The 25,848-nt window shown below is 44.4% G+C and overlaps 1 long non-coding RNA gene across 1 annotated transcript; it reads right to left on the bottom strand.

The window, feature by feature from the left end:
- Window positions 1-5,645: 5,645 nt before the first annotated feature.
- Window positions 5,646-19,762, bottom strand: LOC122466406. Its single transcript, XR_006291848.1, has 3 exons — window positions 19,599-19,762; window positions 7,579-7,770; window positions 5,646-6,171 (listed from the first exon to the last, which is right to left on the bottom strand). It is a non-coding gene; the product is annotated as an uncharacterized LOC122466406 (long non-coding RNA).
- Window positions 19,763-25,848: the final 6,086 nt, after the last annotated feature.

Genomic DNA, 25,848 nt, shown 5'->3' on the forward strand with positions numbered 1-25,848 from the left:
ATACAGTTTTGCAACCCGATGTGGCCCTCAGGCCAAAAAGTTTGCCCACCCCTGGGCTGAGTTGGCGCAGGGATTTTGGGGAAGGGGTTGGAATGGGGATGGGGCAGGGGTGGGAAGAGGCGGGGCAGGTGCAGGGCCTCATGGAAGGGGTGCAGTGAGGGTGGGGGGAGTTGAGCACCCATGGGAAAGCGGGGAAGTCAGTGGCTATGCTTCAGTTTATGAGCCTCTACTGCATGAGCTACAAGCCACGTGGCCCTTAGCTAAGGCTGTAGCAGACTCATTAATAACTACATAGTCTTGGTGCCACTAGATCATAGAATCATAGAATCATAGAATATCAGGGTTGGAAGGGACCTCAGGAGGTCATCTAGTCTAACCCCCTGCTCAAAGCAGGACCCGTCCCCAATCAAATCATCCCAGCCAAGGCTTTGTCAAGCCTGACTTTAAAAACTTCCAAGGAAGGAGATTCTACCACCTCCCTAGGTAATGCATTCCAGTGTTTCACCACCCTCCTAGTGAAAAAGTTTTTCCTAATATCCAACCTAAACCTCCCCCTCTGCAACTTGAGACCATTACTCCTTGTCCTGTCCTCTTCTACCACTGAGAATAGTCTAGAACCATCCTCTCTGGAACCACCTCTCAGGTAGTTGAAAGCAGCTATCAAATCCCCCCTCATGCTTCTCTTCCGCAGACTAAACAATCCCAGTTCCCTCAGCCTCTCCTCATAAGTCATGTGTTCCAGACCCCTAATCATTTTTGTTGCCCTTCGCTGGACTCTCTCCAATTTATCCACGTCCTTCTTGTAGTGTGGGGCCCAAAACTGGACACAGTACTCCAGATGAGGCCTCACCAATGTCGAATAGAGGGGAACGATCACGTCCCTCGATCTGCTCGCTATGCCCCTACTTATACATCCCAAAATGCCATTGGCCTTCTTGGCAACAAGGGCACACTGCTGACTCATATCCAGCTTCTCGTCCACTGTAACCCCTAGGTCCTTTTCCGCAGAACTGCTGCCTAGCCATTCGGTCCCTAGTCTGTAGCTGTGCATTGGGTTCTTCCGTCCTAAGTGCAGGACCCTGCACTTATCCTTATTGAACCGCATCAGGTTTCTTTTGGCTCAATCCTCCAGTTTGTCTAGGTCCCTCTGTATCCTATCCCTGCCCTCCAGCGTATCTACCACTCCTCCCAGTTTAGTATCATCTGCAAATTTGCTGAGAGTGCAATCCACACCATCCTCCAGATCATTTATGAAGATATTGAACAAAACCGGCCCCAGGACCAACCCCTGGGGCACTCCACTTGACACCGGCTGCCAACTAGACATGGAGCCATTGATCACTACCCGTTGAGCCCGACAATCTAGCCAGCTTTCTACCCACCTTATAGTGCATTCATCCAGCCCATACTTCTTTAACTTGCTGACAAGAATACTGTGGGAGACCGTGTCAAAAGCTTTGCTAAAGTCAAGAAACAATACATCCACTGCTTTCCCTTCATCCACAGAATCAGTAATCTCATCATAGAAGGCTATTAGATTAGTCAGGCATGACCTACCCTTGGTGAATCCATGCTGACTGTTCCTGATCACTTTCCTCTCGTGTAAGTGCTTCAGGATTGATTCCTTGAGGACCTGCTCCATGATTTTTCCGGGGACTGAGGTGAGGCTGACTGGCCTGTAGTTCCCAGGGTCCTCCTTCTTCCCTTTTTTAAAGATTGGCACTACATTAGCCTTCTTCCAGTCATCTGGGACTTCCCCCGTTCGCCACGAGTTTTCAAAGATAATGGCCAATGGCTCTGCAATCACATCCACCAATTCCTTTAGCACTCTCGGATGCAACTCGTCCGGCCCCATGGACTTGTGCACGTCCAGCTTTTCTAAATAGTCCCTAACCACCTCTTTCTCCACAGAGGGCTGGCCATCTACTCCCCATGTTGTGATGCCCAGCGCAGCAGTCTGGGAGCTGTCCTTGTTAGTGAAGACAGAGGCAAAAAAAGCATTGAGTACATTAGCTTTTTCCACATCCTCTGTCACTAGGTTGCCTCCCTCATTCAGTAAGGGGCCCACACTTTCCTTGGCTTTCTTCTTGTTGCCAACATACCTGAAGAAACCCTTCTTGTTACTCTTGACATCTCTTGGATGGGACAAAACACCACACCCAGGAGGTGTGTGGGATACACTTACAATTCCCATTTCCCTGCATCTCAGCTGACCTCTCTGCAGACGTATAGGCCACAGTGGTGTCTTTTTCAGGACTTTTCAAAAAAAGTATTACACAGCGTTAGGCCTCAGAGGTGTAGTTTGCAGAACCCTGCAGGTGGGTGTTAATAACAGCTGCCAGCCAGCCTCAGAGAGAGTACCATACAATTTCTTAGTGAACATTTAATACCTATACAAACATTTGCAAACAGCATTTGGAATATTTTTCAGTAGCAATAAATCTAGCAGTAGCAAGTCTATAGTTGTTCCTTATACAGACTTCCCCACTTTGTTGCTGTACATATATCTCACTGTTTGAACATGTAGCCTTTTATACTTCAGTATACCCATACAAACCCATCCCCGCCCCTGATCTTCTCACACCAATCATTTCTCAGTCTCAATCACGTGGCCTCCAAATTTGTGTGTCACCTGGATGCTCCAGAGCCTGAGGAAAATGGCAGCCTCTCAGCTCCCCTCCAAACACTTCAGAATCTCCTCAGCAAAACAGCCCAAGGTCCTTACAGCCAGCAACAATTCCAGACCCTGAGCTAGTACCTGACTGTGTCGCCTTAGTTTCTAGCAAGACAGAATCTGTAGTCACAATCCAAAGTGGTCGACAGCGCTTGGCCACAACCAACACATCTTAAGCCTTCATCAGTCAACTGCTGAGTGCGACGGGCTGCCTCCAACTCTTGTATTTATAACCTGTCCCCCCTAAACTCCCATTGGCTCAGCTCTCAGATGGTAAATACGTAGAACCTGCCAGACGACTTACCCTTAATGGAAACATTCGGTGCAGCTTCAGAAACAGCTACTGAGAACGTCTGGTTCTGTAACTACCACACCCTGCCTCTTGATGTCTCTTTTAAGTGCCCCACTCCCCCGAATCACCCTGCTCTGTAGTGTTGCCAGTTTAGCAGATTTGCCATTAAATCTAGTGACCTTTTAGGTCTCCGAAAGATTTGCCAGGCTTTGCTATGACAAGTCAGTTAACTGATTTTTTTACTAAATCTGTTGATAGTCTGCTTTGCCCAGGCTTAGGGACGGGGCTTCATTTCCAGTCAAGCACAGACAGCCTTGCTTGGAATTGGCAGCATCTGCGCATGAGCACTGCATGGGTGCCAGGCTCTGGGGGGAGGAGGAGCTGAGGAGGTGCCAGTTGTTAGGATATAGATATTCAGGCCTGTCTGTAAAGGCCCATATGCTAAGAATTTAGGTGTATTCTTATCACTTGGCTAGTTCTAGAGGTATAAAAGAAAGAATCAAAATCACTGTCTGCTGGTGTAAGGTCCTTCTCTTATAACAGTCTGAGGCTCTGTTCTTAGGCTAAGGCCTTTGGCTAAGCAGCAGAGGCAGCCATAAGCTGGGAAGAGAACGGTCACATCCTCACATTCCAAACTAGTCATATTGAAATAAGGTGCTGTTGGGCTGTTAGGAATACAATCCTGTCCTGATAGTGCCTATCGCCTCCAGAGAAAGGGAAGTGCCTAGAAAATGTAAAAGGAAACTTAGTTTGATAGCATCCTGTCTGGCAAGAACTCACTTATCAATAGCTGGGATGTGAAATCCTCACTTCTGTATTGTTTTGTCATTATAGTTCCCACTTTGCTATTGTTTGTCTGCATAATCTCTGTCTGGTTCTGTGAGTGTTCCTGTCTGCTGTATAATTAATTTTGCTGCGTGTAAACTAATTAAGGTGGTGGGATATAATTGGTTACATAATTATGTTACAATATGTTAGGATTGGTTAGTTAAATTTCAGGAAAATGATTGGTTACGGTATAGCTAAGCAGAACTCAAGTTTTACTATATAGTCTGCAGTCAATCAGGAAGTGGGTGGGAAATGGGAACAGGGAATGGGGGTGGGGAAATTGGAATCATGTTTTGCTAAAGGGGGAAATGAGAACAGGGAATGGGGGTGGGGAAATTGGAATCATGTTTAGCTAAAGGGGGAAATGGGAACAGGGACACAGGTAAGCCTCTCTGGTGTCAGAGCTGGGAAGGGAGACGCTAAGGAAGGAAACTGGAATCATGCTTCCTGGAAGTTCACCCCAATAAACATCGAATTGTTTGCACCTTTGGACTTCGGGTATTATTGCTCTCTGTTCGTGCGAGAAGGACCAGGGAAGTAAGTGGGTGAAGGAATAAGCCCCCTAACATCTGTCACTTCTCGCGTGGCTGTCGGCAGCAGCACATGGCAGCCACGGCTAAGTTGGTTGCTGTTGACGCTCGAGAAGCAGCAGCATCGAAGACAGAGCCTCTGTCTGCAGATAGTCTCATTGGCCTTGGCAGGTAAGAGTCAGGGGAAGCCGAGCACTCTGGGGGGAGCCCCCCGCCCCCGACCTTAGCCTGGGAGGGAGAAGTTCCCTGCTGGTTCATGTCTCTACAGTGGGACATGGCGGAGGGGAGGAGAGGTCCCGATCTCTCTGGAGAGAGAGGAGGGGGAGAGGGAGATTGCTGCAATGTGAAGGGGGAAAATCCCATTCACACACACGCACCCCTGCTTCTCGCCCCCTCCCCCCCCAAGAAAATTCTAGTTTTGTCCCTGTGGCTGAGTACCTGTTCCTGACCAGGGGATGCACAGGGGAGGCACCCCTGCTTCCCCACCTCCTGCCCCCACCCCTGCTTTCCTCAGACACCAACACCCTGCCTCCTACATAATCCCTCCTGCCTCCCCTAGACACCCAGCATCCACCATCCCCCCAAGCCCTTGCATCCATCTAGATGCCCAGCACTGAGCCCCCTGCATCCCTTATCTGTTTCAGGCATCCACAGCCCAGTTCTTTGCATCCTCCTAAACACTGAGCACCCACCAGCTCCTTGCATCCCCCTAGACACACAGCTCAGAGCCCCCTGCATCCCTCACCTCTCTCAGGTACCTACCACTTAGTGCCCTTCACCCCCAGACTGCCAGCACCCCTCTCGCCTTAGTACTCTGCATCCCCCAGACACCCAGCACCTTCCCTCAGGCACTGGTCACCCTCACCACTTTACAGAGTCCCTGACACCACCCCCTGAGACCCATCATCCTGTGTCCTACACAGAGCCTTTTGCCCAGCTCTCAGCCATCCAGCACCCATAATGCTTCCACAGAGCTCTCTCCACCCCCAAGCACTTAACCCAGACCAGTTATGTCCTGTCACAGTGTATTTAAAAGGGGAAGTATTTGCAGCAGAATCATCAGATTTGTCCTTTTCAGTAAAAGAACTAATCTCTTGCATCCACGCAGAAAGTAAATAATTGGTAGTCCTGAAGCCCGTATTCACTTTATTTAAAATTCACTGTTACTGATTTTAAAACTCCCATTACCTGTTTCTGTAGCTGTCCCACCGTTTGAAAGAAGCAACTTTTCTGTTTAGCGTTTATATTTTTGGATTTTTATTGCAAATTGCATGCTACAGTAACATTCAAAAGTGTGACATTTAAACCTGATTCCACCACCGTTCGGGTAAAACCCATATAGAATAGTTCAAGGTTATACTGATGTAGTTCATATGTTAACCATGTTTTTCAAAAAATAAGAAACAGAAACAGAGGAAGGGAATTGTTCATTAAAATGTACCCCTGCAAACAATTCTATAAAAGCGTTACCAAATATCAAAACATTGCAATCATATGCACTCTGGTTTTGTTGTTGGTTACAACACTCCTACTGTTTAGGCTGCTCCAAGTCAGTTACTTTAATAGCAGTAGAATCAGGCATAAAATCTAGAAAGTAATGTGGAGTTCGGACATCTTTGTACCATGCAATGACAGAGACCAATAGAAAGCAATCAGGCAGTTGGCCAGACTCTAACACAGGCTCTCTGGAGTTTATAGATATTTTGCACTGTCTAGAGACTTTTCAAGGTCCATCTGGTTCATTAAATGGCAGTTGGTAACACTGCCAGTGCTCTCCGCATATGCACAGACGCACGGAAGACTCGGCTGAAATCCATGTCTCCTCCTCATTGCTTCTCTCCTTTGGACTTAAAAAACAAAACAATAAAATGCTGCTTATACTGTATGTCTTGTCTGATCTTAGGGCTTTGTACTGTCACCCATCACCATAGGATCTTATATCTTATCTTTCACATAAAATCAATTAAACAGTATATATATTCCAGTATCTGTTGAAGTATTGGCTAAGGGTGTAGGAAGAGGCCCTTCCAAGTTGGCATGTGGGTCAGAATTCTCCAGTGTGCCAGTACCTGAGTTATGGTTCTGCTAAAAGGAAGTTTGAAATGAAAACCGCAATCTCAGCTCAAAGAAAATTAAATGACAAGGAGGTTAGTAAAAACCAAGAATGTTTCTAAACTGTAAAGCCAACTTCCTAAGAGCTCTCTTCACAACCCATCTGCAGAGCTGCACTTTGTAAATTATGTTGTGCCGCTGGCTTCTCAGAGCCATACATACAACTGTGAATATCAGACAGATAAATGTTTTGTCTCTTATTTTCTCTGCAGGAGCCATATCAGTCTCTTTATACTGACGGGAGTTAAGAATGGGTAGAAGGGGAAATCGTGATCACCAATGGCTTTTGCAGATAGTCTATTAGCAGTTCTCCACAGACTGTTCTTGTGTCACATTCACTAACTTTCCTCCACCACACCGGGGTTTGTTTTGGCTGGAACTGGATGAGCATTGTACCATAATGCTAACTACTTTGACTTACACAGCAGCAAGTCCTTATAGCTACTAGAGATCCTGATTGGTCTACTGGAGGATATAGTACACTGGGTCTTGGTTTTTTTCAGGAATCAGCATTGACACCAGGCAGTGCGTTAAGAAGTGTTTTGAACCACGGTTTGCCAGTAACACTGGGTAAAGCAGCAGCAGAAATATCAGCCTTGGATTTCTGCTTTTTCAATATGTTTTGAAGATCAGCTGAGCTTTGTCTAAGGCCACTAGGATATGGAAATGTATTGGAGAGCTGAGAATGTACTGAGGTATGACATTTTGAAAAAGAAGGTTACACTGGAAGTGGGTGTAACAACACAACAACATCGCTTTCCCTCTCTCTGCTGTTTTAGCTATAGAAATTCATATACAGAGTTGCCAAAGAGCTATGTGTGGGTGACATTAAACAATGAGCAGCAATTTCCCAGCTAAACAGCTTAATTTAGCTAGAGTTAAAGCTGTAAATATATATCAGTAAATGAAAGGGTAAAGGCCAGAACATCAGATAGTTCAGAAATGCAAAGTTAAAAAATTACACATTACAAAATTTCTAGCGAGGAAATGCACATTTAAATAACCTTAATTACCCACCTTTATCCTGCCCCAGCATGAACCACCCTGGTAATATAGATACTGGGGGGACGATTTGGGCCCCTGATAAGTCAGACTTAAAGCTGCCCTTGAAAGATCCCCCCCAAGTGTAGCCAGCTCCTAACCTCCCCTTGCTGGCTCTGCCCTGGTATAGAGGCATGGCATGGCTGGAGCATAATGGCCCATGGAGGAGCCATTCAAGCAGGAAAAATTTACATCAGCCTTGAGGCTACTTTATCTTGTGCCCCAGGATCAGAGGGTGGAAGGGTCTCCCAGTAATTAGTGTCATCAAGGTTCTTCTGTATGTTCCCACGTCTCTAGGAATGAATGTATATAGATAATTTCAATACATATTCTGCTGCAGCTAATGCCATGGAAAGCTCTCTCTAGGACAGCAGTTCTCAAACTTTAGCAACCTGAGGACCTCCATTTTGATTTTAAAATTTTCAGGGATCCCCAAGCCCCTCCGCTCAGCCCTTGCCCTGCCCCCTTTCCTGAGACCATGCCCCTTCCCCACCCCTTCTCTTAGGCCCCACCCCCTCTCACTCCATCTGCCCTCCCGCGGTCGCTCGCTCTCCCCAACCCTCACTCATTTTCACCAGGCTGGGGCAAGAGGTTGGGGTGTGGGAGGGGGTGAGAGGTGGGGGCTCTGGGAGGGAGTTTGGGTGCGGGCTCTGGGCTGGGACAAGGGGTTGGGGTGCAGGAGGGGATGAGGGGTGCAGGCTCTGGCCGGGCGGTGGGAAGCTTGGGCAGCTCCTGAAAGTGACCAGCACATCCCTCTGGCAGCTGCTCCTAGGCGCAGGGGTGGGGGGTCTCTGCACGCTGCTCCTGCCCGCAGGCACTGCCCCGCAGCTCCCATTGGCCACACTTCCCAGCCAATGGGAGCTGCGGAGTCAGTGCTCAGGGTGGAGGAGCGCACAGAGACTCCCGCCTCCCTCCAGGGGCCACAGACAGGTGCTGGCCACTTCTGGGAACAGCGTGGGGCCAGGGCAGGTAGGAAGCCTGCCTTAGCCCTGCTGCGCTGTTGGACTTTTAACGTGCGGGAGGCGCTGGGAGGGAGGGGGAGGAGTTGATCAGCGGGGCCCCAAGGACCCCAGTTGGAGAAATGCTGCTCTAGGAGACAATGCTGTACAACTCTCAGTGAAAATGTAAGCGAATTCTTGATTCATAGTAAATCATTTGAAATGCATGACTCAGTACTCTGCCATATTGTACTATATGCCAACATTAAATTAATGAGCCACAGATTATTCAATTAATAACTACAGTGTGTCTGAAAAAACATGGCCTCCTACAAATTCTAAATTTTCCTATATTTCATAGACCTGTTTGTGACCTCACACCACTTTGAAACCATAGTAATTTCTCTGAATTCAGTGGAGTTACTCCTGATTTGTAAATGCAACCAAAATCAGGCCCCAGATGTTAAATCAAGGTGAATTACTTGTGACTGGAAGCTTGAGCTTTATGAGATCAAAAGGCAGATATTTGAGTTTTTCAATCATTTGCAATTAGCTTCCTCTGCAGGAACTATATTAGTCTTCCTATAAAATAACCAGTCACTTTGTTAGACTACAAAGCCTTTGTTCTCCAAAGCAAAGTAGGAATGTATGTGTGCTCTTATTTGGTGGAATACTGACAAGATTGTGTCAAGTAATATTAAATAGCAATCAGACAAAAATAATGTGGCATTATTAAATATTAACAGTGCTGCCAGTGCAACAAAAATGGATGACGTTATTGTTCTATTCTTGTTACATCAGGGTTTTTGCAAAAATAAATTCAGTAAACAAGTTTTCAAATACACACAATCCAAGCACTCTAGAAAGAAAATCACTGGGCATTTTCCTAACATGATCACTTAACTGAAAACAATCTCCTTCACTAAACCCATTAATTAATTTCAATAATGCCATCTGGCTGAGGTTTTAGTCAGGGTGCAGCTGGGATATCCCCTCTGGAGCAGGATATATCACTGTACCGTCCTGTCCATTTTACCTTCTTTCCTCCCTTGGACTGGCCTGGTTTCTAGAATGCCTTCAATGGTGAGAAGAGATGGCTGGAAACAAAGGCCATGACAGCTTGCTAGCCTGGTCAAAGAACTTACTATCTTAGGCTTTGATCCTGCAAAGATTTATGAATGCGCACAACTTTACTCATCTGAGCAGTCAGTGGGACTATTGATGCATATAATCAAGAATGTGCATAAGTCTTTGCCCACTTGAAGCCTAACTTGAATACCATCAGGACAGGGAAAGGGATTCACTCCTCCCCCACTCCCTATACATCTCTCTGGCCTCCAGGGGCTGGGGGAGAATTTCCCTGGCTCAAGAGCAGTACAGCATTGGTATAATTGACTGTGTAAACAAAGCAAGCCCCGATATTGGTAGTGTGCTGGAGGCATGCTGGGGCAGGAGGAGCCATCTCCATAGTGCATGGTCCATTGGAGATTCTGGGCTGTGGCAGTTGGAGCTGCTCTGACTTATGCTGTGGGCTGCACTGAACCCCAGAATCCAAGCAACACAAAGGTGGCTTAAAGCAATAATTTCAATGGGAGGAAAAAGGAAACAGAGGAGTTGAGTATGACATCAACACTGCAGATACCAGGAGCAAGAGGATAGTGGAGTTATCTAGCATGAGGACTTGAGCGGAAAATGCACAGTTTTGCTTTTATCATAAAGATTTTGGGCTGAGATGCCAAGAGAGATGGCTGCAGATGAAAATCGAAAATATGGGGAGAGGTCAGGGGTGACAAGATAGCTTTGGGAATCATCAGAATAAAAGTCATTGAAGCCATGAGAGAAACATGAAACCTGGTATAGAAGGGCAAAAGGATGGTGGCCAAAGATGCAGCCCTGTGGATGCCAACAGGGAGCAGGAAGTGTGTGCAGCCACCAAGGGAGATGTTGAAGAAGTGGCTGGAGAGGTAGAAGAACTGGTCCAGCATGGAGTCATTACTGTCCAGGGAAAAGAGAGAACTACGGAGGATGGAGTGGTCAGCAGTGTCAAGAACAGGAGGTACGTCAAGGATAATGAGGATGGAGAAAAGTACCTTGCGTTTGACTGGGAAGATGACATGTAAATTCAATGACACAGGCAATATTATAGGTTGTGTCACTTATTATTAAGGGTGTCTGAAGCTTTCCATTCTAAGATCCTGTTTTCAGTGCTTATATCTTATCTTGAATGGTTTATGCTTGCAAGAAGTTTTCTATGCCAGGTGTCTGTCTGAGGCTGAATTTTTTTGTGGAAAGGTCCAGCTGCTTCTCAGAATGAGTTTAAGGGAAAATAGATTGTTTTACTCATGTTAAAAAAAAATCTTAACCATTTATTTGAGAAACTCTAGCATCTGCTCTGTGCTTTGGAGCAGGGTCTTGAAATTTAGCAAGGGGATGGGGATCACCCTAATGTCAGGACTGTGCCTTTTGCCATTCATGTGAAAATGTGCCCAAACTTGCCCAAGTTATAAGCCTCTGAAAAATCTCAGTTTGCACATGCTCAGTAGAAGTTTGTTAGTTTGGCAGCTACATTTTTAGAAGATTCTGTCAGCACTGAGCATGTTCCAGATTCTCACAGCTCCTGCATGCCAACCAGACAGCACATGCGCCATTCCCAATTGCTCCGTTCTTCAGCACTTCTGCCTCATTTCGCACACACAACACACTGTGCACTGAGAATGAATCAGGATTGTGTGGTACAGGAGGTTGTTGTCTGTAGGATCCCAGCCCCCTTTGTTGCAGAAACTGGGAGGTGTTTAGTGAATGAAGTACCTGTACTGGAAAGAGGAAAGATTGTCTCATGGGTAAGGCAGTTTGAATACTGCCCCGGAGAATTGGATTTCATCCCTGCCTCTGCCACAGAGTTCTTCTGTGATGCTAGGCAAGCCATTTAGACCAAAATTTTCACAGTTGAACACTATTTGTGTGTTCCTCATTTTCTGGATGCCCAGCATGAAACATTTTTCTTCTGTCTATCTATATAACTTGTGCTTTTATACTGCTGGCCATCAATATAGCATCTGAGTGCTTTTCATGTAAAATCCATAGCAGTAGCAAAGTAGCTAATTGACTTCATGAAGTCTCTGGCACTTCTTTCGGTTCAGGATAAAAACTCTGCTTAGGGTAGGGGTTTTTTTTTTTTTTGGTTGTTTGTTTGGGTTTTTGAAAGATTTTAATAATTTCTTTTGCTTTGCTTGGTGAGGGTTTACGTGTGGAAGACAGTTTCAGTGTTACACTTGGTTTCAGATTTGCAGAAGTGCTGAGTACTGACAACTGCAGCTAAACTCAGTGGAGACTGTGCTTTGGACATATAAAGTGTTATCAAATGCTAAGAACGCTGAAAAATCAGTCCCCAAGTGTCCCAAATTGGACACCCAAAATTAGTGGACATATTTGGCTTTAATCTCACTGTGCCGCCGTTCCCCAGCTGGATAATAATACCCCCAATCTCACAGGGTATTGTAAAGACAAATTCATTACTGTTTATGAAGCACTCAGATACCATGATGAGAGTACCATAGAAATGCTCATGACAAAATTAAGAATTTTGTATTCAGCATAGGGTTTGGATGTTGTGTGGTAAGTAAGAGCTCTAGCCACACATTGAATGAGAAAGATAAAAATTAATACTGAATAACTACCCATTCTCTAAACGAGTCCTGTGGAAAAAATAGTATGTGAGTATATAATTTAAGACTATATCATAATACATACAGTCAAGGGGGCTGAATTAAAGTTATACAGGCAACCTTAATTCTGGCATTTCCTAACTTTTGAGTGCTTGACTTTGCAATCTTAATGTTTTTTTAACATAGAGGGGAGGGCCTGTTTTTGTTTGTTTGTATGTTTTGAGGGATTTTTTGATGTAATCATTTATGTAGTGCCAAATTTATGACTGGTGCTTTAACACCTGTACAAAAGACAGATCCCTGTCTCATAACTGATCCTAAGACTTGTTTATCATGCACAACCTCCAGTGTCTTTAAATATCTTTAGATAACTCATTCACTTTAATGGCAATTGCAGTTGGTCAAACCCAAATCAGATATAACAGCATGGCAAATTGTTAATGAACAAAGGGTGGTGGTGGGCTTAGGAGGAAGAATAATCATAACAGTAAGATATCAAGATAAGCTTTATTATGCAACTTATTAATTCATTTATTATTATTATTATTATTGCTATTTGTACTACCTAGGAGCCATAGTCATGGGCCAGGACCCCACTGTGTCAGGTTCTTTTTTGTTCCTTTTCTCTTGTTTTATTTTAAATGTATTTTAAGTGAATGGATTATTAGTTGAGGAAATAAAGTTGGAAAAAGACCAGAAGTACAGGTTCATGCTCAAAGGCTCTCCAGAAGAAATAAGCCTTACATATTTTGTAAGAATACATAAAACATACATCAATAGGACAAGATTTAATCATAATTGACAATGGTGGACCTTAAAAACTGGCCAGTTGCCTCAGATGACTAAGAAATATCTGCAGCTAGATAATGTCAGTATTAGCAACATTCGGGACATTTCCTCTAGCAGCAAGTGTAGGACACTAGAGTTGAGCTATTTACTTAGGTAAAACTGTGACAGACTGGCAATTTCCTGTTATATCCTGAACAAACCTTACTGAATTAAGTTCAACCGTACTGAATTAGGGCTAATACCTTTGGGATCCATTGTATTAAACATGCAGTTGTGTGATTGTGAAATTGTATGTATTTTCGTGGGAAGGACAAATAGGAGAACAACAGAGGATGAGTAGACAAATTAATTCAGGATGTCACCTCTCCAGAGAAGCCACCCCTATGGAAAGGTGCACATACACTAGTTCATAGAATCATAGAATAGCAGAGTTGGAAGGGACCTCTGGAGGCCATCTAGTCCAACCCCCTGCCCAGAGCAGGACCAATCCCAACTAAATCATCCCAGCCAGGGCTTTGTCAAGCCTGACCTTAAACACTTCTAAGGAAGGGGATTCCACCACCTCCCGAGATAACTCATTCCAGTGTTTCACCACCCTCCTAGTGAAAAAGTTTTCCTAATATCCAACTTAAATCTCCCCCACTGCAACTTGAGACCATTACTCCTTGTCCTGTCATCTGCTATCACTGAGAATAGTCTAGATCCATCCTCTTTGGATCCACCTTTCAGGTAGTTAAAAGCAGCTATCAAATCCCCCCTCATTCTTCTCTTCCGTAGACTAAACAATCCCAGTTTCCTCAGCCTCTCCTCATAAGTCATGTGTTCCAGTCCCCTAATCATTTTTGTTGCCCTTCGCTGGACTCTCTCCAATTTCTCCACATCCTTCTTGTAGTGTAGGGCCCAAAACTGGACACAGTACTCCAGATGAGGCCTCACCAGTGTTGAATAGAGGGGAACGATCATGTCCCTCGATCTGCTGGCAATGCCCCTTCTTATACACCCCAAAATGCCATTGGCCTTCTTGGCAACAAGGGCACACTGTTGACTCATATCCAGCTTCTCGTCCACTGTAACCCCTAGGTCCTTCTCTGCAGAACTGCTGCCTAGCCATTCGGTCCCTAGTCTGTAGCGGTGCATTGGATTCTTCCGTCCTAAGTGCAGGACTCTGCACTTGTCCTTGTTGAACCTCATCAGATTTCTTTTGGCCCAATCCTCCAATTTGTCTAGGTCCCTCTGTATCCTATCCCTACCCTCCAGCGTATCTACCACTCCTCCCAGTTTAGTGTCATCCGCAAACTTGCTGAGGGTGCAATCCACGCCATCCTCCAGATCATTAATGAAGATAGTTCAGATTGGATTCTCCTGGGACCAACAGACAAAGAAAGGGATTTTGGATAAATAGCCTGGTTTTAAACTGGCTCAGGGCCTTCTTCTGGATCTAGCTAATGGATGGGCTCTCTGGTCTATGGAGAGTCCCAATCTGTAGGGTGGATTGGAAAGACTGGGCCAATTGGGTGCTTGTTCTGAGCTGGAGCTGTGATGAACTTGTGACTACAAAACAATTCCCGTGGGTGGGGTGTTGAAGGCCTGCTCCCAACAGAGCTCACGTGAATGGTGGGGTTAACTCTGGTGAGCTTATTAGCAAGTGTAGGTTCTTTTATTCTTTTTAATATGTTTTTTCTTTATAATGCTTTATACGTAAAAAGCAGGTTTGCATAGGAAGCGCTGTGTGGTACCTTATAACTGCAGCAATTACTCCTGTAAACCAGCTCTGAAGAGAAAGCAAGCAGGGGGGACGGATAGCTCAGTGGTTTGAGCATTGGCCTGCTAAACCCAGGGTTGTGAGTTCAATCCCTGAGGGGGCCATTTAGTGATCTGGGGCAAACATTGGGGACTGGCCCTGGTTTGAGCAGGGGGTTGGACTAGATGACCTCCTGAGGTCCCTTCCAACTCTGATATTCTATGAGGGGTCCTAGGCTACCTGGCTGTGCGGGGAAATACACATTGCTGAGGGAACTGTTCAGCCTGGCAATACCCCATTTGGAAGGGAGAAAGGCACGAGTCTCCACCCAGAAAAGCAATGGCTGGAGAGCCAGAAGCCTGAGGGTGGGTGCCCTTACTGGCCCCCTGAGGGGAAATACAGGTGCAGTTGCCCTGAACTGTGACAAAAAACTATTTAGGTAGGTACAGGGTAACTCATGTACAAACAGGCACCATGCATGGAATAACGAGTTCCTGCATTCTCCTATTTCATGATCATTCCAATGAGAAATGAATCAAAGGCCAGAGCCTAGGTAACTGGTACAGGTAGGGAATGTCCAGGTTTCAATGGCACCCCGTGTCAGACTAACATTGTTCAACTGCGGTCACAGGCTAACACAACTGCTGTAACTCTGCCTAAAGCCAGGCTCAGGTTAAGCTGACTGGGGTATCCATTAATCCTAGGTTCCCATGGAGAGATTTAGCAGGGCTGGGGGTATTTTTCCCAATTTTATCAATATATTTTTTCTCCTGTCAGCCAACGTCCTGCATAGTCGTACTTGTGCTCAGCCCCCTACTTCCTTGCTGTCAAGCACCGCTATCTGAGATCTGCCTCCCCGTTAGGGCAGAGATAGCTCTGGTTAGAAAATGGGTTGTTTTCTCCTCACAGAATGTGTTGACCTTTCAGATGAAAAAAAATCAGCTTTTTTGTTGGAAAACTGAATATTGCCACAAAGTGAAATATTTTCAGCCAAAATTTTAGAATTTTTTTTAAATTAGGTTTTGAGTTGTCTGATGAAAAATCAAAACATTTTGAGGGATGCATACACGATCCACAACAACGTTCACTGTGTCGAAAGCCCAATTTTCTCTCACAAAATGTTTCAGTGAAAAAAGTCTTTGACCAGCCCTAGTTGGAAGCTCCAGGACTTCACATCCTTCCATAGTCACCACTGCTTCTCCTGACTGGCAGAGAGGCTCCTATGATTGCCACTGATCATCCAGGATCTTATCTTGGCTCTCCCCACCCAATCTTTGGGGGAATAAAGATCCTATTACCTTCCCTTACTCCCCAGACAGAGGGCCTTCTGGCACCCAAGAGACAGCAGGTATGGGTTGTCATAAGATCAGGTGCTGGAACAATTTGTATAGTGGGGGTGCTGAGAGCCATTGAACTGAACTGTAAACCCTGAATATAATGGAAACCACTTCAAGTCACGGGGTGCAGCAGCACCCTTGTTCCAGCATCTACGCCTAAGATAGGAGAAGGACAGGAACAACTGATGTTGGAGGGATAGGTAAGAAAGAGGTGAGAGATGGGATAAGGAAGAGGGAAACAGAATGGGGAAAAGACTGGGGAGAAACTTGGAAATGAGTGAGAGGGCATGACTGTGGGGGAAATAATGAATGACGTGAGGGTGAGCGGGGTGAATGAGTGCAGGGAAGAGAGTGAATGAGAATAGCTGGATTAAATTCAGAGGTGACTGAGAATGCGAAGCAGGAACAGATAGCGGGCATGTGAATGTGAAGGCGCTGTGCTCCTAATGTCTAAACTGATGCTCTGTTAGCCTGGCATTAGAGGAACCTTGCTCTCAACTATACTGTAACGCAAGAGATTGAACCAACTGAGTATATTCTACATAAACTAAGAAAAAGTGCCCGGTGGGCGGGAGGAGGAGAAAGAGAGAGATCAAGAGAGCCGCTTACACCAGAATCTAGGCAAAGCATGTTCCTCACAGGGCAATGTTTCTGTGAAAGGACCAGCATAGATTGTAACTTTTTCTAGCTACTTAAATATATACACACACACACATCTTTATGACAAATCCCCAAGCCCAGGCAATGCTCTGGTATGCTGGCCACTCGGCTGAATCTGTGCAGAACATTATACAGATCTACAGTCCCTGGAATGACAGGGATTTTACAAGGGACATATACACATAAGACCCTGAAGCCTAATAAGGCAACCTTTTCCCTTTTGTTTAAAGACCTCGTAATTTATGTTTTTCATCATCTTACCAGGCAGAGAAGGGTGTTTACTTTTATTTGTTGATGCAGCAATTTGTAATGTATGTTGGAATCTGAGAAGTGACACACCTTATTGACTAGAGAGCAACCTCAAACACCTAGCAAATGAGGAGGTAAACTGGATAGGTAAAGGACAGACAACTTAAAATATCGGCGTTATCTTACACAACCCCCCCCCCCCATTTTATTTAATGTTCATGATCACAGAATACTTTGCAAGGAGGATCAATGACAGGCAGAAATGAGGAAGGTAATGTTACTGCACAATTCAAATTGGGGTGGGGAGCATCTGAGCATCCTTGCTTGGAGGGAGGGAAAAAAGTGGGCCTGACAGACAGGACAGTACAAGATAAAGAACCCCCAGATGCAGCAGGTTATGGGCTGGGAATGAAGAGGTGTGAATGAGCCGAGCAGGTAGATACAGAACATAGCCACGAAGTCAGGGAGGTATGATGAAGCAAGCCCACTGAGAATCTAACACGATAAACTGTTTGTTCTTAATATAAGCACATTCATAAACCAGTCTGATCCCCCAAGCTTGAGAGAGAACATACAGAAAGCATGCTTTCCACTGTGTAGATGATGGAAATCATACCTGGAGATACTGATCCAGGTATAGTATTGTATCATATATTGTATAATCTCTCTTACTAACACTCTTCTCGCTAGGATAACCCAGCATTGTCATTTATAAGGAGTCTCACAGTTCTTTCTACAGATTGAGCTGGTTTTATTTTGTAAGTACATATAACATGTCCTGTCTCGGATGAGCCTAGACTGGCTGAGGGTACTTCAAGAGCTCAGCACAATGGCTGCTACCCAATGCTCTACAATATTTATTGCGCTTCCAAGAAAAATTATATCAGCCATGAGATTAGAAATACCCTCGTGTAATAGAAATCCACAGGAAGTTTTTAAATGATGGGACTTTTTGGAACTTACCCTGTCTAGCCCCAGTGGGAAAAAATCCTTGTGTTTGTTTCTAATCCTAATTGTCATAGGCGAGGAATATTTGTCCTGTGGCCTGTACTCCAGAGGCCTGGGCTCAACTCTCAGCTCTGCCACAGACTTACAAGTCACTGATTCTCTCTGCACCTTAGTTCCCATCTATTAAATGGGTATAACAATAGTTCTTTACTCCCACTCTGTGTGTGTCTTGTCTATTTCTGCCGCAAGGCACAGGAACTCTCGTTGTATTTGTACAGCGCCTAGCACAATGGGACTTGATCTTGCATGAGGCCTCTACATGCTGCCAGAGCACAAGTAACAAAAAATAATAAGAGCTAGGAATGATCATTAATAAACTAAAACTTAATTATATTTTTAAAATAAAATCTTATGAACAAGTGGCCACTCAGACACGTTTAAATAAATCATCTCACCCTCACAGGTCCTGGGTGCTGAGAGAGCTAAAAAAGCAGCTCCTGCATTTCAGAACAAAAATCCAGGGCATATGTTCTCAGCAGACGCATTATTTCATTTTTTGTGTGTGTACATTTTGTCACCTGGTGATTTACAACATGCAGGTCTTGGCCCTAACAGTGAAGAATTTAAAGTTCATGCTTTTGCTCCAGTGTCCTGGCATCTCCTCTTGTTTTCATTCAAGATATACAAGTGCACTGATGATTATAAGTGGGGGGCAGCAGATCCACAATTCTTCAAACTTTTTACAAGAAAAGAGTGCACTTTGCCTAATATGGGCTGCCCGAGGGGCTCTTTGCTTACAATTGTAATTTTAAACAGAAGGCTCATGGTTTTTACCCCTGCTTGATCTCATTTATTTCACGACAGAGAAAATGTGGCAAAGTAGTTTTACTTCTTAGTTGAGAGGGATGGACTTCCACAAACTGACGAGATGCAATGGTTCAAGTTTGACAGTGCATTTGTCTACATCCCATCTGTACCTAGAAAAGGCCAGATTCTGCTTTCAGTCACACCAGTGTAAATGTGACATAAAAGGGCTGGCTGAGAGCAGAATTTGGCAACGGTTAAGTTGCTGGCGTACTGAGATCACAGCCTATCATGATGACCAATATTATCTCATTGTTTTCTTGTAATCCCTCATTGGTCTGTCTGTGTTCAGCTGTTGTCTCTTGTTAGACTGTAAGCACCTTGGGGCAGAGACTGTTCTTTGTTGTGTGTTTGTATGGTGCCTAGCACAATGGGGTACTGGTCCATAACTAGGGTTCCTAGGTCCTGCTGCAATACAAATAATAAATTATGATAATAATAGCACCACAGCATAGTTTTACACTTACAGACCAGATCCTGCAATGAGCGCCACATGGGTGAACCTATGAGCCTGCACAGAACTCATTATAGGAACTAAGCCTTGGGATGTATAAACCAAGGGTGAGATTTTTCAAAGCCTATGCTGATGACCCTGACTATAATGTGTGGAAGGACATCCTAGTGGCCAGATTCAATAAATGCACCCAATGTGGCCCAATGGCCAGAGTCAATGGAGCAGCCCTCCTTTACGGGGCTGTGTTGGCCTATTAGCTCATTGGGAAAGTGAGGCGCTACCTAGGGGTGCGTGGTGCCCAGGGTAGGGGGACTCAGGCTCTCCCTGCTCCTCCAAGTCCCAGCCCAGGGCCCTGACAAGGGTGCTCGACACTGAGTCTGTGGGAATCCCCCCAAAATATGCTGACCTGTTCCCCAGTTCTCCAAGCAGAGCAAAGTCTAAGTCCTCTGGGATGCTTCCTACCCTGTTTTCCTCACCGGTGGTTCACAGTTCCCCTGGGTCTCTGGGGTCCTCAGCTGGTGCAGCTCCTGATGGCTTGGTCAGTTCTCTGAGTTCTGCAGGCAGCTTGGAATCTGTCTGTGGCTCGACACACCTTGGCTCTAGCTCTAACCATGTAGCAGCTCCCAGGAGAGAGTCTGCATCCTTCCCCTTCAGCAGCCTGCCCAGACTGAGTGAGGCTGCTTCCTTTTATATCCTGTCTTCAGGCTGAGCATGCCCAGCAGAGTGGAGGGTTATGGCCTCCTCAGCCTGTAATGTGCAGTTAACCCCTGCGGGGCCAGTGCAGGGTAAGTACACCCCGTCACACAGCCCTTAATATAAAATGTTTCTCTTTTATTTTTTGAGATTTGTCTTTCGTATTCACATCTCAATACAGCTGGAAACTTATTGGCAATATCTGATATCAAACCTTCTCACACTGTGCCAAACATTTACTGAGTGGTATTTTGTAGAGACAGCTAAAATGATAAAACTGGGTAGTGCATACAGCTCTACTCCCACCATTGTAGATTTACTTTTAATAAGAGATCAAGAAAGCAAGACATATCAATAAGCAAAGAAGAGATCTAGCTAATAACTGGAGCGGATCAGGAAATTAATATTTCCTCCTACCCCACCAAGAAAAATCTTGACAAAAATGAATTTTTGTTTGCATTACAATTTTTCACTGTTTCCAAGGAAAATTTGAAATTTTGTTTTTACAAAAAAGAGAATGGACGTGGGACGTTTTTTGTTATGATTTGATGTGTGTGTGTGTGTGTGTGTGTGTATACACATCAGAAAAAATTTGCAACAGAAACTTTTCCACTAGCTTTACTAATGGTTTGTTAACATGATTTGATTCTGGTAGGTATTTTAAAATAAATAGACAACTACTAATACAAGTCTGTTTCAGGCTCAGATTTTTTTATGCTCAGCTCATTCAATGTCAATCTTCTCCCATAATAGAATAATTCTTTTCCATCTTGAAAGATGTATTTTCTTTACCTTCAATTTCCATCTTTTCCATTGAAGACAAGACCTTACTGGTCTCAAAATGTGTATTGTTTAAATAAGAAAATATTTTGCTATATTCTACTTACTGATCCTTAGTGTATCAATAAATAAACACACCTTCATTGTAAGGTTATATATACTCTAGTGTGGCTCAACCTAGTGCTAAATAAACAGCAATAGCTTAGGGAGAGATTCAGGAAGGCTTTCTACATAGAAGATTTTAGAACATACTTAATTTTTTTCTTAGATTCATAGGCCAGAAGGGACACTGTAATAATCTCGCCTGACCTCCTATATCGCACAGGCTATAAAGCTTCCCCAAAATAATTCCTAGTGGAGATCTTTTAGAAAAACATCCAGTCTTGATTTAAAAATTGTCAGTGATGGAGAATCCACCACAATCCTTGGAAAATTGTTCAAATGGATAATTACATTTATTGTAGAAAATTTATGCCTTAATTCCAGTCTGAATTTGTCTAGCTTCAACTTCCAGCCAGTTCATGTGATACTTTTCTCTGCTATACTGAAAAGCTCATTATTAAATATTTGTTCTCCATGTAAGTGCTTACAGACGCTGAAAGTCGCCCCTTAACCTTCTCTCTGTTAAGCTAAATAGACTGAGTTCCTTAGTCTATCACTATAAGGCAGGTTTTCTAATCCTTTAATCATTCTCGTGGCTCTTCTCTGAACCCTCTCCAATCTTACATCATCTTTCTCAAATTGTGGGCACCAGAATAGGACACAGCATTCCAGCAGCAATCACACCAGTTCCAAATAGAGAGGTAAAATAACCTTTCTACACTGTTAGCCAACATATATATATGTATATATATTAGATGTAGTATACACCGCAGTAATAGGTATTATTCACACAGTATTAATAATATAACATACATTACATAGATAAGTGTTGAGAAGTTATGTTAACTGAATGTATTATGATTAAGGCGAAGATTTTGTCACGGATATTTTTAGTAAAAGTCAGGGACAGGTCACGGGCAATAATGAAAAATTCATAGAAGCCTGTGACCTGTCCCTGACTTTTACTAAAAATATCCGTGACAAAATGTGGAGCCTAGGCAGCTGCCCGTGAGCTGGGAGCTCCAGAGGCCCCCTCCACCCGCGGGGGCTCGGCGTTCCAGGGTCCCCCTCCACAGGCAGCTCTGAGCTCCGGGGGTCCCCCCTGCTGCAGGGGTGGCGGGGAGCTCTGAGAGTTCCCCCTTGCCATCCAGGGTGGCTGGGAGCAGTGGGGGTCCCCCCTGCCACTGCTGGCGACCGGGAGTGGCGGGATTCCCCTTGCCGGCCGGGTTGGCCAGGAGCTGTGGGGGACCCCTGCTGCCTGCCATGACTGGGAGCGGCAGCGGTCCCCTGTGCTGCCCATGGCGGCCAGGAGCTGCGGGGAGCTGCCTGCCGCCTGCGGCTCTCATCCAGCACTGGCTGAAGTCACGGCCTAAATTATGATATACCCACAATTCCGTTCACCAATGTCAAGTATCCCACAACACTTTGCAAAGCTGAAGTTAGCTTTGGCATGAGAAAATAGGAAAAGCCTCACCAAAACATGATACAAAGAAAGGGACAGAACAGCTAGTTACGAATTGGTGGGTTATATCCTAGTTAATCTACAGAGTACTTTCTGGCTTGTATATTGGTCTGCTGTAAATACATGGTCTTCAATGCATATTTCAGGGCATACCTTCTGTGTAAAAGAACATGCTGTGAGATAAGAATTGCTTCGTAGAAGGAGAACGTGTATGTCTTCTTTTCATATTGTACTGTTTTGTCGTTAGACAATAAATTTGGCTAAGTTTGGTTATTTGGGCTTTTGAAAATGTTTAATAACAAACTGTGACTATAATCAAAACAATTGGCTATACAATTAATCAGAGACTCCTACTTTAAAGTCCCTTGTCTGTGCATCCAAGGATCGCATTAGCCCCTTTGACCCACAGCATTGCACTGGGTGCTCATGTTCAGCTGCTTATCCCCCATAACCCCCAAATCATTTTCAGTCACTGCTTCCTTGGATAGAATCTCCCATATTGTAAGTATGGCCTACACTCTATGTTTCTAGATGTAGACATTTACATTTGGCCACGATAAAATGCATACTGTTTGCTTTCACCCAGTTTACCAAGCAGTTCAGATCACCTTGTGTCAATTACCTGTCCTCTTCATTGTTTATCACCCCCCCCCCCCAATTTTTGTGTCAGCTGCAAACTTTATCCGTTTAATCATCACTCTTTCAACGTGCTGTGTTCAGCAGAAATCCTGCACTCCAGTGGATATCACAGTACTCACTGATATGATGTACAGGACCAAGTGATGTGTTACCCGCAATGCAATTGGCTGGCAAAATTGGGGTCAGTGAGAGCGGAGCAATGGTCTTGTGGCTAAGGCACTGAGTTGGAATTTGGAAGTACAGCTGGTCAAAAATCTTCCCATCAAAACTGTTTTTGATGGAAAATTGGGTATTCAACAAAATTTTTTTTTTGCAGTGTATGCTTGCCAAGGAATATATAGAGTTAACAGAAATATGTCAGTTCCCAATGGCTCTGCGTTGCCTCATGGGACTTGTAGGTTCAGCTATCTTACAGTCCCATTTTCCTCTATGGGCCAGGCTCTCTGACTGGACTACATTTCCCATAATGCATGACTACCAGGAACTCATGTGATGGATCCTTCCACCTCACCAAGGGGAAGAAAGGGGGGCATCATGGGAGATGTACTCCAGCTAGAGAGCCTGGCCCATAAGGGAGAATAGGAGCATAAGGCATTCAAACTTTAAATGCCAGGAAGCATGATGGCACCATTTTAAATTAAAATATTTTGGTTTTAAGCCTAACATTTTGGTTTTCAATAAAAATGAAAGAAAAAAAAATCGTCAACATTTTCCACAGGGAAAAAAGCCCCTATTTCCCAACGTGACGTATTCAAGTTTGGGTTAAAATTCCAGGTGTGTCATAAACTTCCCGTCTGATTTATAAAGCAGAGTTATCGTTTAGACCACAAATACTAATGTTGCCTTTAAATGTAAGAGCCATGTTCTTGGCAGGCTGAAAACATCTTGACTTCTTGCCTCATGTTGATCATCTACAAGAGCTTTTGTTTGCCTGCCCTCATCAGTACAAATATTATATAAAATACAACTTTTGTTTCTATAGAGCTCAGATCCGTGCTCATACATACCAACCTCCATGCACAGTAAGACAGTGCTTCTGAAAGCAACAGAGTGAGATCACTCATTCCATTACTTTTAATGGGTTAGTCCGCAGTGGCCCACCAGGTGCTTATGTTGCTAAATATAGCACGGTTGAGTGGCACCAGCAAACACATCTAATTGTCATGCAGCAGATTTTTACAGTAGATGTCTCATGCTGATTTACCACACTGTCATTTGAAAGATAAAGCATGCACAGGATAAAAGCCTAGGAGATGCCTTACAGATGGTTCACTTACAGTCCCTGAACTTGTCTTGGAAACAGTTGGATTTGAAGCCATTGCAAATGTTTGAAATATCTACACAACATATTTATCTTAGCTCATGGCTTCAGCACTTAGTGTGTCCTGCAGACTGTTACCACAGAGTAGGGCTTTTGCATCTGCCTGTCGGAAAAATGTCCCAGTGATCGTTCTCATGAGATTAATGTAACAGAAAATGTTATAAATATATAAATGCAATGGGACAAATGTATCTTTGGAACAACCTTGCTGGCTCTGGTGGAGTTATGCCTGGGATAAAATTGGGACAGTGTCTTTAACTGTGGTGAATTTAACTTGTGTGGGTATAAATATAAATGCTTTGGGCTTAAAGCAGTATGGAGAAGTAGCATTAAAATAGACCCGGTCTTGCAAAAAAATCTGTTGTATCTCACATAACTAGTTATCACAAATGAATCAAACCAAGATACTGAAAACAATGTGTTAAATTGATGACAAGGAATTGAGTTAATGTGTCCCACTTCTTAGGGTGAAATTCACACCACATGTAATTGGTTTTTGCACAAATGACTACTCAAGGGTTGGAGGGAAGGATTCTGCCCCGCAACCTGGAGCCGGGGCAAAGAGAAGTTGGATGCAGCAACTCGGTGATTCCTTAGCTAGGGTGACCAGATAGCAAGTGTGAAAAATCAGGACAGGGGGTGGGGGGTAATAGAAGCCCACATAAAAAAAAGCTGTCGGGACTGTCCCTATAAAATCAGGACATCTGATCACCCTACTCCTTTGCAGACTCTGCTCTGGATCTCAATTTGAATATAATTCAACAATGTGATGCGGTTGCAAAAAAAGCTATTATCATTCTGGGGTGAAATTGACAGGAATATTGTATGTAAGAGAGGGGAAGTAACCATCCTGCTCTATTCGGCACGAGTGAGTCTTCAGCTGGAGTACTCTGTCCAATTCTGGCACCGCTCCTTAAGAAAGATGTGGGCAAATCGGAGAGAGTCCAGAGGATAGCAACAGAAATGATAAAAGGTTTAGAAAACTTGACCTATGAGGAGTGGTTAAAAAAATTGGGCAGATTTAGTCGTGAGAAAAGAAGACTGAGGGGGAACCCGATAACAGTCTTCAAATGTGTTTAAGGCTGTTATAAAGAGGACTGTAATCACTTGTTTTCCATGTCCACTGAAGGTAGGACAAGAAGTAATGGTCTTAATCTGCAGCAAGGGAGATTGAGGTTATATATTAAAAACAAATTTTTAACTATGAAGATAGTTAAACTCTGGAATAGGCTTTCAAGGCAGTCACGTTTTCCCCTAGCGGCACCTGTCGGGTTAGCTGTGGAGCCCCTTGGAGTTGCACCTTCATGGTGGTGTATATAGGTCCCTGCCGACCTGCTGCCTCTTCAGTTCCTTCTTGCCGGATACTCTGACAGAGGGGAGGCGGGTGGGTCTTGGAATGGATATGAGCAACACATCTCAAAGAACAACAGTTACGAATGGTAGGTAACTGTTTTTTCTTTTTCGAATGATTGCTCGTGTCAATTCCAAGTAGGTGACTGCCAAGCAGTCCCTAGGAGGAGGGGTCGGAGAAGATGTTGATCATGACATCCGTGCGGAAGGACCACTCGTGGCCACAAAAGGACCCGCTGAGGTGATTGGCCAGTTCGTTCTGCGAGATGAGAAGGTATGATGCCTCCAGATGTATCAAGTGAGCGATGCAGAAGTCCCACAGCTTGAGGGCTTCCTGGGACAGGGGAGAGGACCAAACACCACCCTGTCTGTTTGTATA

The sequence above is a fragment of the Chelonia mydas genome, chromosome 6 (genome assembly GCF_015237465.2).
Source record: "Chelonia mydas isolate rCheMyd1 chromosome 6, rCheMyd1.pri.v2, whole genome shotgun sequence".
NCBI classification, from domain to species: Eukaryota; Metazoa; Chordata; order Testudines; family Cheloniidae; genus Chelonia; species Chelonia mydas.